General features: G+C 49.7%; 1 protein-coding gene across 6 annotated transcripts in view; it reads left to right on the top strand.

Annotated features, from left to right (window-relative positions):
• Positions 1 to 14,063, top strand: part of PACSIN3 (protein kinase C and casein kinase substrate in neurons 3) — a 31,264-nt gene that overhangs the window by 6,691 nt on the left and 10,510 nt on the right. Inside the window, exons 1-3 of one of the 6 annotated variants that reach the window (XM_029911463.1) lie at positions 2,987 to 3,007; positions 10,538 to 10,606; positions 12,744 to 12,811. The exons of 1 other annotated variant lie outside the window; for it this stretch is intronic. The gene's annotated coding sequence lies outside the window, so the exon portion shown is untranslated. Of the gene's footprint in view, positions 1 to 2,986; positions 3,008 to 10,537; positions 10,607 to 12,644; positions 12,812 to 13,939; positions 14,045 to 14,063 lie in introns of those variants that run through there. 4 more of the 6 variants (XM_024215142.3, XM_024215150.3, XM_024215157.3 and 1 more) reach the window with 4 other exon arrangements.

Below are 14,063 nucleotides of genomic sequence, written 5' to 3'. Positions count from 1 at the left end.
GGAAGTCTGGGGACAAATTAAGCTTTGGATGGGGGATCAGGGGAGGCAGAAGGGGCCAGGAGCAATGGGGGGTGGGGGCGGAGCCTGAAGCCCCAGGGCTGGAGCCCAAAGCCTCACAACCTGAGCCTGCTTTCCTGCCACCACTGGGCTGAAGCCCAAATCCTGAGCCCCACCACCCCTGGAAAGATGGGGAACTCACCAGCTGCCCAACCGTTGCTGGAAGCCTATGCAATCAATACCAAGGCTGTGCATCCAGGAGCATGCAACTACGGTGGTCACATTTTTGAAATGCTGGAGTAGAATACCATGGTACCAGCTAGCAGGGGTCTGGCTCTGTAGGCAACAGAAGGAATAAGTGGGATCTCATGATGTCCCAGGCTCTCCTGGTGGATTGGTTTTCTGGGAACCTATCTAACTTTTCACCCCCTGTAAGTATCCTTTTTAGCCTAAAGGGTTAGAACAGCCAGATGGGTGACTGTAAGCAGCATACAAGCTGATGGAATTCATAAGTTTCCAGTTATCCACTACCTGGCAGTGATGATTGTGATGTTGCACTCCATATGTTTTATGGAAATATGTTTGAGTATGAATATGATGTAACTGGAATATGCTTTATGCAAAAGGTCTCTTGTAAGGTATCATAACAAAGGTTATAACCTACTGAATACATTCCTCCTATTTGTATGCATGTATCATTCTTGTATCTGAAGCTAGAAATATGAAGTATAACTCTGAGGTCCTACTGTAATTATACAAAGTGTGGGCCATTAATGGTGGTTTAGAATCTTGATGACTCCATTGGCCCAGACAATTGGTTGTAAATGGTTTATTTACCTGCAAACTTTCCTGTGGGCCAACCCAGGGTGTGGAGCAGGACAAAGGGGGCTGCCAGTCATGAGAGAACCCCTGCTCACCACCTGAGATGTCTGCTGGAACTAACAAGGATTGTACCAGGGGAAAGGATTGGGCCCAGACTAGAAAGGAGTCTAGTCTGTGAAAGAAACTTATTTGAACATCTCTGAGGGTGAGATATTACCTGTAACCAGTTTCTTAATGCATTAGGCTTAGACTTGCGGTCTGGGTGCTGGAGACAGGTAACTGCTGAGCTGTTTTCAGTTAAGTCTGCAGCTTTGAGGGCATGGACCAGACCCTGGGTCTGTGTTGCAGCAGGCTAGCATGTTTGGCTCAACAAGGCAGAGTTCTGGAAGTCCCAAGCTGGCAGGGGAAATGGGCTCAGAGGTAATTTCGGCACATTAGGTGACAGTCCCAAGTGGCTCTCTGTGACCGAACCCATCACAATAATATCAATGGTCTTGAGTTTAATCCTGCCACTGATCTGTGTGACTGCCCTAGTCAAATCACCTCTCTGCTCTGCAGATGGAGATAGTACTTGCTTTCCTCACAGGAGTGCTGTAGGTACTGGTAAACTTGTATGCCACATTTACAGGCGGCTAAACAATGGTGCTTGGCAACTTTTTTGTGCTGTCTCTTCTAAAGCAGAGCCCTTCTTGTTGGTGTGCATGGGGATGTGGCCCTTGCTGTGTAGCGCTCAGAGGTGGGGCTTTCTGCATGCTTTTTGATAAGGGCATGTGAGCCTTATGGAAGGTTGGTAGATGTCATAGCACATTTCTCATTTACAAAACAATTAATTCTAGGCACTCCTAGATTCATTTCCATCTTTATTTGGCCCACTAGTATTTTCAGTCTGCTCTTTGCTCTGTCCTTGCTAGTACTAGCCCTGCTAGAGGAGCCTGCTCCACAGGCTGCAGGCCTGGGTGAAAGCCTGGTGTTAGCTTTGAGTGGACCGGAGGTTGCTGTGCCAGTGCTCACAGAGCCTCAGAGAAATATACACTCACAGAACTTGTCTTGTTCGACTGCTGTGTCGCCTTCCAAATGGAGGTGTCCGGGCTTATGAACTGGACTAGTGAGCAGACCTGGAAGCCTTTCCAGAGAGGAAGCACTCTATATTCATACTGAGAAGTAAGGAGGGTCAGGGTGGCTCTATCCCAAATGCAAATAGAAAACTGGTCTCTCCAGCTGTGGGATGGAGCCTTGTTCAGCAAGCCAAGCAGAAAAAGCTTGGATTGTACTAAAGCTTCCCAGTGTCCTGCTGGCATTGCAGGCTGGGCACTGAAAAGACAAGGCAAGATTCTCTGCTCTGGGGGTTGGGCTGGGAGGGAAGAAGCCACATTTCGGTGATGCTAAACAGCTGAAATATCTTCTTGCAGTGTGTGCTTCTCAGAGATGTCTGTCCCATTCCCCTGTGTCTATTCTGATAGTTAAGAATCTATGGTGGATGGTAACACCTGGGATTTAAATTGATGTTTGCCCTTCAGGCTGAAGACTCTATTTCAAAAAGGTCATTGGGCCACTATAGATTCTTAAAGGGCGAAGCAGATTTTATGCCTTGTTACACTCCCTTTGCACTGTTCAGGCAGCATAGAGATAGCAAAAAACCCTTCTGACTTCCCTGAATGGCGCTCAATGTAAAATCTTGGTAGGAGGAACATGAGTTTGAGGAAAAAATTAGCCCAGTTGCTAGTGGCAGCCCCTGCTCAACCCTGCTGCCTAGGCACACTTTAGGGAGTACAACCCTATAGATGCTCCTAAAGAGCTAGTGAAGATCTCAAGGGGCAGAGCAGTGCTGAGGTAGTTAAATCAGCTCTTCTCATGGGACAGGAGATGTTATGAAAGCTTTTTGTTTGTTGGGTGTTCTCCCCACCCCTTCAACAAAATACCCTCTTTTTTTTTTTTTTGGCATGCATGATCTCCAAAGACACTATCAGCCCTGCAGAATGGTGCTGTATGTAGCTGTTGGTCTATAGTCTTGCCAGTTTATATGGCTCTGAACTCTGTCTTACCCCCACAGTTGCCTTTCATGTTGCTTAGATTTTCCTCTCCGAGGAAGCAATTGAGTAAACTAGTTTTGATGCCAAAAGTGTGAACAATGAACCTGCACATCATCAAAGCAGAGGAACTGACCACAACATGTAGTAAAGCCACCAAGGTATGTGACCCCTCGCTCCCCCCTTCATTCCCTCTCTCTCCTTATATCAGCCCATATCCCCCTGAATGAGAAATCTCCGTTTCAATCCTGTCTTGTGATTCTGCTTTTCTTTAGGTGTTGTCTTAGGTTCTCTAGCTTTTCTGTAACCTGCAGAGGAGAAAATAGAACTCTGCGTTGTGCAGGGAACCAGATGAACTTCAGGAAAACCTTGGTGTTTGACCTCTTTCTTCCAGGCTGTTGTCTCCATTGTGTGAATGTTTGAGAGAAAGGTGCACTTCAGTGAAAAACACACGGTAGTAAAATCAGGTGGTGCCAGGCAAAGCCAATAGCCTCTATGACGTAATTGCTGATAATAGGAGGTGCAGCTGGTAAAGGCTCTCTGAATTTGTCAGGGCGTGACACAGTCACAGACTTGGTCTGAACAACAAAGAAATCACTAATGATAAAACCTCCAAGTGGCAACTCAAATGACAAGTCAGTGTAATGAGAAGCGAATGGAAATAGTTATTACTTGGAGGATGTAGTAGAGGTTACTTGCGTACATGGATGATATAAAACTGTGGGTGGATTAACATGCAGTGAAATTTCCATATTGAAGAAATGGGCACAAAAGACTCATGAGTCATTTTTAAAGAACAGTATGAAGTCTAATGAAGGAAGAAACCATGAAATGCCCAGGTCTAGAATGGGACTAACCAGGCAGTGGTTGTTATGGAGGATTATCTGAATATAGTCTGTGTTCATAAGGCTTTTCAATACATAAAGATCCAGTCCTTGCGCTGATGGTCTGGCAAGGTGACTCCGTCTCAGTGGAACATTTGCCTTCTGGAATGAATAGGAGTTTCCTATGTAAAAACAACCACAAATTATTCTGCTCTACCTGGCACTTGTCAGGCCTAGGCTGGAGCACTCGGCTCAGTTTGGAGTACCTCACTCAGTTCACAAAACAACGTGAACAAACTGGAGAGTTTGTAGAGGAGTAGCGCCAAGGATAAGCTTTTTATTCAAGGGCTGTATGGAAGTGGGCAGATGCTGCCCATCCTGGTGGTCAGAAGAGATCCCTTTACTGCTTTCAGGCAGCTCTGTTACAGCATTATCCTCATTAGTCAGTGAGTGTGGACAAGCCCGAGGATTTGTGCTGTATTAGGAGAAATGTAGGTTAAATATTGGGGGAACAAGCAGGAGCAAGTTGCCAAGGGGAACAGTGACGGCCTTCCCTGGAGCTAGTCAGGGTTTTGTTAGACACCCGCCTCAGATAGTTTGGGGATGAAATCACTCCTGCCACAATACAGAGGGATGGAATAGATAACTCACTTGAGATCCCTTCCAGCTGAAATGAGTCTAGAGGCTGGCATGAATTCACTGGCAAGTTTGATGCTAGCTGACACTGATTGGTAGGGGTGGGAAATGCACAGGATAGAAGCAAACAGCTAATTGAGCGAAAGAGACAAACAGTGGAGGTTGCATGCATGGAGGGTTACTTGGTATGAGTGAAACCCTCTCACAGTCAGAGAGGGGAAAACAGGTCATGGGTGGCATCTGGGAAGCAGCATGACTGAGTGGTGAATGTAGATGATGTGGGGCAGAAACCATGCTATTTATGGTGCTGTGAAAGTAGGGAGGTGATAGTGCAGCTCTTTGAAGCCTTCATGGCACAGTTCTGACTGAGCTCCACTTTGCAGATGCCCACTGGACAGCTGCGTTTGGGACGACACACTGGATCTGTGTGCTTCTAAGGTCCCCTAAGTCTGGGCAGGGTCTAGCCATAGCCTTTTACTCTAGCATTGTGGGAACACTTTCCAGGCGCAGACTCTGTCTGGTACCTCTTTTAGGGAATGAGACATCTCGGTCAAGCTGCCCTGGTCCTCCAAGACACCCTAGTTGCTCAAGCACATCTTCCCCAGAACTCCACCTTCATGGATACTCTGGTTTAGAAATTGCTCTGTAAAGTCTGTGTTACTGCTTCAGCTGTCATGTGTCCCTGAAGGGTAAAACTCCCAGCGCTGGTGCCACAACTATACAGCCACGTTAAAGCGCTGCCGTGGCAGCGCTTTAATGTTGGTAGTGAAGACGTACCCTATGTCTACACTACAGCCTATGTCCGCATAACTTATGTCACTCAGGGGTGTGAAAAAACCACCCCCAAGTAACATAAGTTACACCGACATAAGAGCTCCTGTGCACAGCACTATGTCGGTGGGGGAGCTTCTCCTGCCAACATAGCTTCTGCCACTTGCGGAGGTGGTTTTATTATGCTGATGGGAGAGCTTTTTCCTCATCTGCATACAGCGGCTTCACAAGACATGCTGTGGCACAGCTATATCAGTACAGCTGCGTCACTGAAGCACTGTATGTATAGACATGGCCTGAGACTCATTTCTCTAAACTAGAGAGAATAAAAGACTTGGAAAGGGACGGAGATAGAGCCTGGTCATTCCCGATAACTTCAAAGTGAAAGAAAGGAGCTCCTGTGTCAGGCTTGGTCTACACCGAAAAGTTATATCAGCATAAGTACATTGGTCGGGGTGAGAAACTACACCATGACCGACATAACTATGCTGACAAAACCCCTGGTGGTGACACAGCTGCAGCAGTGGATGGGGGCTTCCATTGACATGGTTAACTTTGTTCAGGGTGGTGGTGTTCCTGCACCAACATAAAAACTTCTGTCAGTGTAGGCTACATGTGTGTTATGGGGCCATGCCGATATAGTTACGCTGGTGTAGTCGCCGTAGTGTAGATACACCCCCGGACAATAGGAGAGAGAGCAGCAGCCTGAAACTAAAGGAGGATTTGGACATGAGGAACAGCTTTTGGCAGTGAGAGCAACTTGAGGATTTTCAGGGTTATGGGGCATGGTGCAGTCTCTCTGTTTCAGGATGTCGTCTGTTGGAGTTGTGGAGGATACCAGTGCAGAGAGTTAAGCTAACTCCCAACGCTCAGGAGAAGTTTGAGTTCGCTGCTTGGCCCTGTGAATTTGTCCATTCCAGTCACAGAACCTACCAACTTTGAAAGAATGTGGGATTCCTTCTGTGTGTTTTGCTGATGCACTTCAATCCTTGAAACCCGGTGTGGATTTGTCTGACCTCAGCAGGGTGTCTTTTTTCGCTAGCAGGCTTCTGGAGTGACCTTTGCATGTACCCACTGCTCTAAGTGCTCTGTCTGTTTCTTTCTCTGTCTCTCTCGTTCTCTCTCTTCACAAGCTGGAGAACCCAGCTGAAAATTTTCTTTAAACTGGACTAGGCAGCTTTGGGAGCTCCAGTTCCATGGGAGCGTCTGGGAAATATTGGCTCCTAGCTCCTTTCCCAGCCAGGTGACTCCACCAAGGGTGTGATCCCTGGATTGGAATAAACACTATTGTGAAAGTCTGCCCCTCCCCAGCAACAAGGATGTCCCATGCAGTCACTTAATATTCCCATTGCTTGTGGGATCTTTGCATTATCTGGCATCTCGACCAGGCACCCAGCTGAGTAGCTGCAAGCTAGAGTGGGGACCTGGGCATGCCCTGCTGGAAGTGGGTAAGTACTGTGTGGCATTTACAGGAAGCTACAATATAGTGGGAATGTAGAACACATCACTAGCTCAGAGGAAATCCATGTTTACCACTGTGCTGGTGTCTGCTGGGACCAGGAAGTCTCTTCTGGCACTAGACTGGTGGAAAAGATAAAGGGCTTTCTTGGCTGTTTGTCTGTAGATAAGATGGCAGGGCAGGCCTGGCTTTCACTGATAGTCCTCTATCCAACCTGCCTTAAAGTTCACAGCAATTAACTATGGAGGCTTGAGGCTCAGTTTCTCTTGTAAGTTTGTTCACTCTAAATGTCTGTAACTGTGGCCGAGAGTGCCGTACGGTAGGGACAGTGCCTTCACCTCTATCTGGTATAGGGCCGAGAACTATTTGGGGAATCAAACCAGTCACAAAGGCCCTGTTCCCCCTGAAGTGGAACTGAGCTAGACATGGCCTGCTCCTGACAAACATGGGCTAGGCTTGGCTTCAGTGTCTGATGTGGAAATGACTTAAAAGCAAGGGAAAACCATTCCTTGTTAAAGATGTCTGGCTAAGCTGGGCAGACTAAAACCTCAGTTTCTAGATAGGGTCGTCATGCAACTCGTTCCTGTGTCTGGCAGCAACTGGGGTGGTGTGGGGGAAGGTGGGACAGAACACCTAGTGTGGCAAAGGCTGTGCTCTCCCACCTGTGCAAGTCCACTTCAAAGGTGAAGCTCCTGCAGAGCTGCCTTCCAGAATTAGGGGAATTGGGAGGGTGAGAATGAACCTCCCATTTCAGTATGCCCCTCACTTTACTGAATGGAAAAGTCCAGACCTTGTCCACAATGATCCCAGCAGTCCAAGGAGGCAATCCAAACAATATACCCAGATAGTGCCCTAGGCACTCAGAGGGTGGAAGTATCGAAGGGTGGTGCACGGGGAGGAGGCTTTCTCTGTCTGCCTTGGGTAAACACTCACAGTGGCTAAGGATTCCTGTTTCTTCCTGGAAGAAGTAGAAGATGGTCTCCTGGCATCCCAGGCCAGAGAAAGAGTTAATGCATCAGGACTGCAGGGATGAAGGCATGAAGATGGGTGGGAGACGGATGCAAAAGCAGTGGATAGGGGTATGAGCTGAGTGAAGGGGCTATGGGCACAGATGGTTACTGGGGTGTTGGTATGTAATGCATGCAGAGTCTGGCTAGTGTGTGTGTGTGTGTACAATTCTGCAGTTAGCCTCCTTTGCCTACAGTACTCTAGCCTTTGCCTGCCCTTGGGGACAAGACGGAACTGTCTAGGGTCAGCCAGTCTTGATGTAAACCAGGGGTGGGGAACCTTTTTTTCTGTCATGGGCCATTGACCCACAGAAAAAAAAACAATTGCGGCCACCCCCCCGCCTGGGGGGGGGGGGGGGGCAGAGCTCGGGGCTTCCTCCCTCCCCATAGCAGGTCCAGCCAGCACTCGTGGCTCCAGCCCTGTGGGGTGGGAGAGGGCGGAGGCTCAGGGCTTCCCCCTGAGACGTAGTGACCCGGTGCTCAGCCTGGATGAAATTAACCAATGGGCCGGATCCGGCCCGTGGGTCATAGGTTCCCCACCCCTGGTGTAAACCCTGTGGAGTCACTGGATTTAGAGGATGGAACTGGCTCATGGCCTGATAACTAGAGGCTGGAAATGACCAAACAGAAAAAAAATCAGCTCCATTGTACTGACACAGGGTAGTTAGTCATCCTGGGGACCACTTCCTGCCATTTCCCTGGGAAGAGCAGAGGGTGAGCTAGCAGCTCTTCCACAACTTTATTCTCATCACTTGGTCTCAAGCGCTGTTATTTGCAGGGCCGGCTTTAGGCCAATTCAACCAATTCCCCTGAATCGGGCCCCGCCTCTAAGAGGGCCCCGTGCCCAAGCCCCGGTACCAGGGTGGCCTGGCTTCCCCAGGGGACAATTTAAAGGGCCTGGGGCTCCCAGCAGGGGCTGGAGCCCCAGGCCCTTTAAATTGCCACCAGAGCCCCACTGCTGGAGCCCTGGGGTAGGGCTGCGGGGCTCTGGGGGCTATTTAAAAAGTCCGGGGTTCCCGTTGCTTCTACCGCCCCGGCCCTTTAAATAGCCACTGGAGCCCCACCGCTTCCCCAGGGCTCCGGCGGCTATTTAAAGGGCCAGGGCGGTACAAGCAGGGGAGCCCCAGGCCCTTTTAAATAGCCCCTGAGCCCCGGGCTGCTGCTGCTACCCCTGTGGGGGAGGGAGGAGGAGGGGGCACTTACCATACAGGGTGGGCTGTACCGCATCCCCAGCCCGCACCCCCTGCCCTACCCGCAGCCAGCCCCTGTCTCCAGCCAGCCCCACACCCCCTGCCCTGCCTGCAGCCAGCCCCGCACTCCCTGCCCTGTCCTGCCCACAGCCAGCCCCTGTCTCCAGCCAGCCCCACACCCCCTGCCCTGCCCGCACCAGCCCCGCCCCCCTATCCTGCTGCTGCCCGCAGCCAGCCCCGCACCCACTGCCCATAGCCAGCCCCTGCCGCATCCCCTGCCCTGTCTCCAGCCAACCCCTCCCGCACCCCCCTGCAGCCCTGCCCGAAGCCAGCTAGCCCCACACACACCCCTGCCCGCACCAGCCCTGCACCCTCTGCCCTGTCCACACCAGCCCCGCACCCCCTGCCCTGCCTGTAGCCAGCCAGCCCACCCCACACACCCCTGTCTCCAGCCAGTCCCGCACCCCTTGCACTGCCTGCAGCCAGACCCTACCTCCAGTCAGCCCCTGCCCTGCCTCCAGCCAGCCCCATGTCCACTGGTGCCCTGCAGTTCCCAGGGCAGTAACCCTGCACACCTGCTTCAATGAGGGGGGCAGGGAGCAGCGGGGACCCACACATGTGCACACCCTAGGGTGACCAGACAGCAAGTGTGAAAAATCGGGACAGGGGGTGGGGGGTAATAGGATCCTATATAAGAAAAAGACCCCAAAATCGGGACATCTGGTCACCCTAGCACACCCCCAGGGAGTGGTGGGGACCCACACATGTGAAACGGAGCTCATTTCTAGTTCAGGGCCATCTTTTTAAAAAAGAACTTTAGGTAGGGTTAACATACATCCGTATTTTCCCGGACGTGTCAGGCTTTTTGGTTCTTAAATTGCCGTCCGGGAAAATACGGACGTATGGTAACCCTATTGGTACAAAAAATACATACTGTGGCACATCCCTTAAATCAGAACTTTTTATAGGGAACCGGATGCTAAGAAATGAAAGGCTTTTTTTTTACATTTTTTTTTTTTTTTTTTTATTCATCCCTGCCGGGGCCCCGCTGAGAATGTTCGAATTGGGCCCCGCACTTCCTAAAGCCGGCCCTGGTTATTTGCCTCTCAATTTGCTCTGGAGGCAGGTGCAGCCCTGCCATAATGGCTTCTCTGGTGCTGAGCCCTGCTTACGGAATGCTGCTGGGTAGGAAATAACTATCTGAAGAAACCCTGAGCAACTCTAGCACCTTCTTATAACTGAGAGTCTTCCTGCTTGTTTAGCTAGCTAGATGGGGTAGCTGATGGTGAGAAGAGGGGTATATTAGTCTGGCCACATTTTTGTTGTGAGGAGATTTTCTGAAAGCCCTTTTGATTATGGGGTCTAACTTTGATGTGGAAATCCCATATTTTTCCTCCTCTCCCAGCCAGCTACTCTGCACAAGTCTCTGATGCCTCTGCATGTAGTCCTCCTGCTGCAGAATGAGACAGTCCTGATCAGTCTAACTCTAGTGCTCTTGCAGGAGCAGGCAAGGCAATACAGTATGTGATTCTCTTCCACTACTGGTGTGGAAGGGAGGAGAGGGAGCCAGGCGCACTTCTCCTCCTCGCGTGCCCCCCCCTCCCCCCATCCTGACCTGCCACATCCTTTGCTCTTCCAATACTGCTACTACCTCTGCCAAAGAACCTTGGTTCTGACCTACATACCCCCTACTATTCTGGTATCATGGCCTCTCCTGTACAGCAGCTGCCAACCCTCTGCCATGTTAAGATGTCCACAAGGTACTCTGCTGTGACCACGAAACTAATGTAATTTGTATTTTAAGGCAGGCTTGGAGTCTCCATTGGTGAAATGACCCCCTAACAGTACAGCCAACCTCAGGCATTCAAAAATCGTAAGTTTGGTTTTAAAACGCTTTTTAAAAATTTCCCTTTTTGTAGTGTACTTGGGTCATGGTTTTTAAGCTTTTTATCTCAACAACCGTGAGGGCTGGGAACCCTTTAAAATGAAAGCGGAGAGTCTCTTGTAATCGTATTACTCCAGGACCTGGGGCTCTAAGAAAATACCAGCGATTCCCAGTCTTGCAATAAAGTGGCAACACTGTAAAAGCTATCCAACAGCCAGATAGCTTCCTTCTGCTTCTAGTTTGTCTCCTTCCCCACAGATAAAACCCCCACTCCTCAAAGCCACCCCAGGGATTCTCCTACTTGGAGTTTGGGCTGGCTTTGCCATCCCACTAGCCTGAGTGTGATACATAGATCTACAAAGGGGAAAAAAAAAAAAACTTCTAGTAAACTCTCCTGGCTGTGCCTTCAAGCTGTTGGTGAGAGCATGTGCAGCCAGTCTGACCTGGTGGCTGACATGGATTCAGTGTGCAGGAGCTCTGGAAAGGGCTTGTACAAAAAAGGGTCCCTCTCATTTCCTGATGTTTCTTCTACCAAGACAGACCCACTGGACTTCTGTAGGGCCTATGCTGCTCCAGGAGAGGCTTGTGCCCTAACCAAATGCCAGATACTTTTGGGTTGCAAAGCCTATTATTTCTGGTGTTAAGGCATAGTAAATCCAGCTGGGTTTGCAGTTCTGGGGTCAATTAATAGCTCTGGCAGCTAAAGAAACCACCTGTCTGACTCCTAAATTGAATGTTTGATGTAAAAACTGCAGAAAGAATGGACCTGGGTTCTCTGTGTCCTTTAGTCCCTTTTCTGACTGACTGCTCCCTAGATGGAGCATGGCTGCTCCACAGCACATTAAACAATTTTCAGCCTCCACCCCCAAACTCTCACGTGGGGTAGTTAGTCAGGACTGGAAACCAGAGTCTGAAAGCATGTCCATGATTCATCGCTCCCTGAGTGGTAGCAGGAGGACTCAATACTCTGTTTAAAGGTGACCTGAGAAGGATTTTTTTTTTTTAATTGGTCTTGTGCCTCTTGCTTCTTTATGAAGGAGAAATAAGGCTTGGGAGATAGGTTAAATATGTTTTTTAACTGCTTGTATGTTACCTTAGAGATTTCCAGAGTGTAAAGGCTGGTGGTATTGGAGGATGACTAGAAGTCCCAGGGATGTTTACTGTGAGTTCTACACTTTAACTGAAGGGACTATATGATGACTCTTTAACACTTAAAGGTTAGCACAGTGACTCAAGCCGCCCCTTATCCCCTTCCCTCACCCCCGCCTTTCCCTGCCAAATTTTAGTTTGACTAAATCCTCTCCCTTCTCAGGTGCTGCAGCTTCCATTCTGTTGGCTCTTGCGTTATCTCCATGTAATTTAATTCTCAGCCGTTGTAGCCTTCTAGCTTAAGCAGGACGTCCGTTTCTAACACAGAAAAATCAATCAGAACAAACAAAGCCAATCCGAACAAGAAATGTTACTACTACTTGGAGTACAAGCTCCTTGGGCAAGGATTGTCTCCTCATGTTTGTACAGTGCCTAGCACAGTGGGGTCCTCGTCTACGAGTGGGGTTGCTACTACTGCAATAAAATGTCTAAATCACTTAGCTCTTTGGCCTAATGGCACTAGAGAAGGCTTTTGCCTGTTGATTCTCCTGCACATCGTGGTAGACGGCACTAGGCTTAACCGAAAAACCAAGTGCGAGCAGCAGTGGGGGAGGCTAGAGAAGACATGTGGGCTGTACTGCAACAGAAGGGAGGACCGAGCCCAGTGCAGCTGCTGTGCCTGGGAAACCTCATTTAGTTCAGTCCATTCCAGCAATGGGCTGTCCCTTTGCTCAGCTGTTATAACAGCACCTTTCCCGCACAATGCCGTCATGCTGCTTCTATTTTAAATCTCTGGGACTGGGTCTTGTGACACAGGGATTTGGCATCTCCCCTACATGCTGGAATGTGGCACCTTGGAAGATGGAGAGTGGCAACAGCTGCTGTATCGGGAGTGCCCCTCCTTGCCTTGAGCACCGGGCGAGACCCAGGTTCCTATCCTAGGACTGTTACTTGTCAGAACAGCAGTGTCTCTGTCTGTGTCAGCAGCAGGGTCTAACAGTCTGTACATCTCTCTCTTACCCACCACCACATTTAGAGTTGGAACAGCCCAAGAAATCACTCCGGGCAGCTGGGGCCTCCAGAGCCCTCATTCTTCTCTTTCAGGTATGTAGTTACTTTGTTGCTGGGCACAGGAGTGGAACCACCTGACTTGTAGTCATGCAAAGTTCTTTCACAGGCTGGCTATCAGGGCTGCTGGTGAAGGGAGGGGTCCTTCTGCATTTAAGGTTTCATGCCTGAATCTTCTGTTTGGTATGACGACTTGCTCCTGTAACTGAAGGGCAGTTTCTTGGAGGGCAGTGGGGTTGGGGGAAGTTGGAACTTTCTTGGGAAGCCAGAGGAATTTCCTTGATTCCCCTCTAACACCCTTCATATTATCCAAATGTGCTGCTCAGGCAGATGGTACTTAACTCTCTCCTTGGTTCCCTCTGTATGTCTTCTGAAGTCTACCATGGGGCTCTTATTGTGTGGCTGATAGTCCCAGAAAGCAGACACTGAGGGGACATGGGAGATCTGGTCTCTTGGACTGATCTCAGGCTGTGTGAGTTCTGCCTTGGGGCTGGCCGAGTGAGCAGATACCTTTCTAGGGTGTGAGGGAAGCTTTTTATAACTGGGAATGTGCAAGAGGAGAAGAGCAGCAGCAAAGCATGTCAATCCTAAGTTAACCAAAACTTGCCTGAGACAGGCCTGTCTATGCTCCTTACTCAGGCCTTTCTCCTGTCTCCCCCTGCCACCCCCCCAAAGGGTGGTAGTGCCAGGACCGCCTGAGCACCACCATCGGGGCAATCCTCGTGTGGCAGCAGTGCCAGGAGCCCAGTCACCGCTGAAGTTATGTATTGGGCCGAATAGGAATTGGTAGTGACAGTGTATCAGTGTGGGGTGAGATGGGGCCTCTGTCACCGTCTACACTAGATTCCCTGTGCCCAACACAGGAATGTGGTGACAGAGACTGTGGCGTAATGTAAGTTGGGATGTTCCCAGGAAGCTGGTTCTGCCCGGAAACCCAAGCACATCTTTGGATAGATGGCACTAGGTGTGGCTATAGTTCCCTTCCTAGCCTGGCAGGCTGCACCCCATTCAGGACATGCCTTCCTGGTGACCCTTGGGTTTTGTTTTCTGTAGTCAGTAACTGATGTAATCCCTTAATCCTCCTCACTCTTTTATATTGGGACACTCGTCATCTCTTTCAACACAACTTATTTTAAGTGTTTCAAGGCTGAGCGTGCTCAGTAGTTTAATGTCTCTTCCTCTGATGGTCTTGGTGCAAAAAGAAGGAGTCTCTGCTGAGGCTAACAGTGCTGCTGAAAGGTGCTGGACTTACCAGTGTCTCCAGGACAGGTACAGCCTGGGTGGTGGC

The sequence above is a fragment of the Terrapene carolina genome, unplaced genomic scaffold, assembly GCF_002925995.2.
Source record: "Terrapene carolina triunguis isolate 2854851 unplaced genomic scaffold, T_m_triunguis-2.0 Scaffold96, whole genome shotgun sequence".
In the NCBI taxonomy this organism is placed as follows: Eukaryota; Metazoa; Chordata; order Testudines; family Emydidae; genus Terrapene; species Terrapene triunguis.
This window is presented reverse-complemented; position numbering and strand designations above follow the sequence as displayed.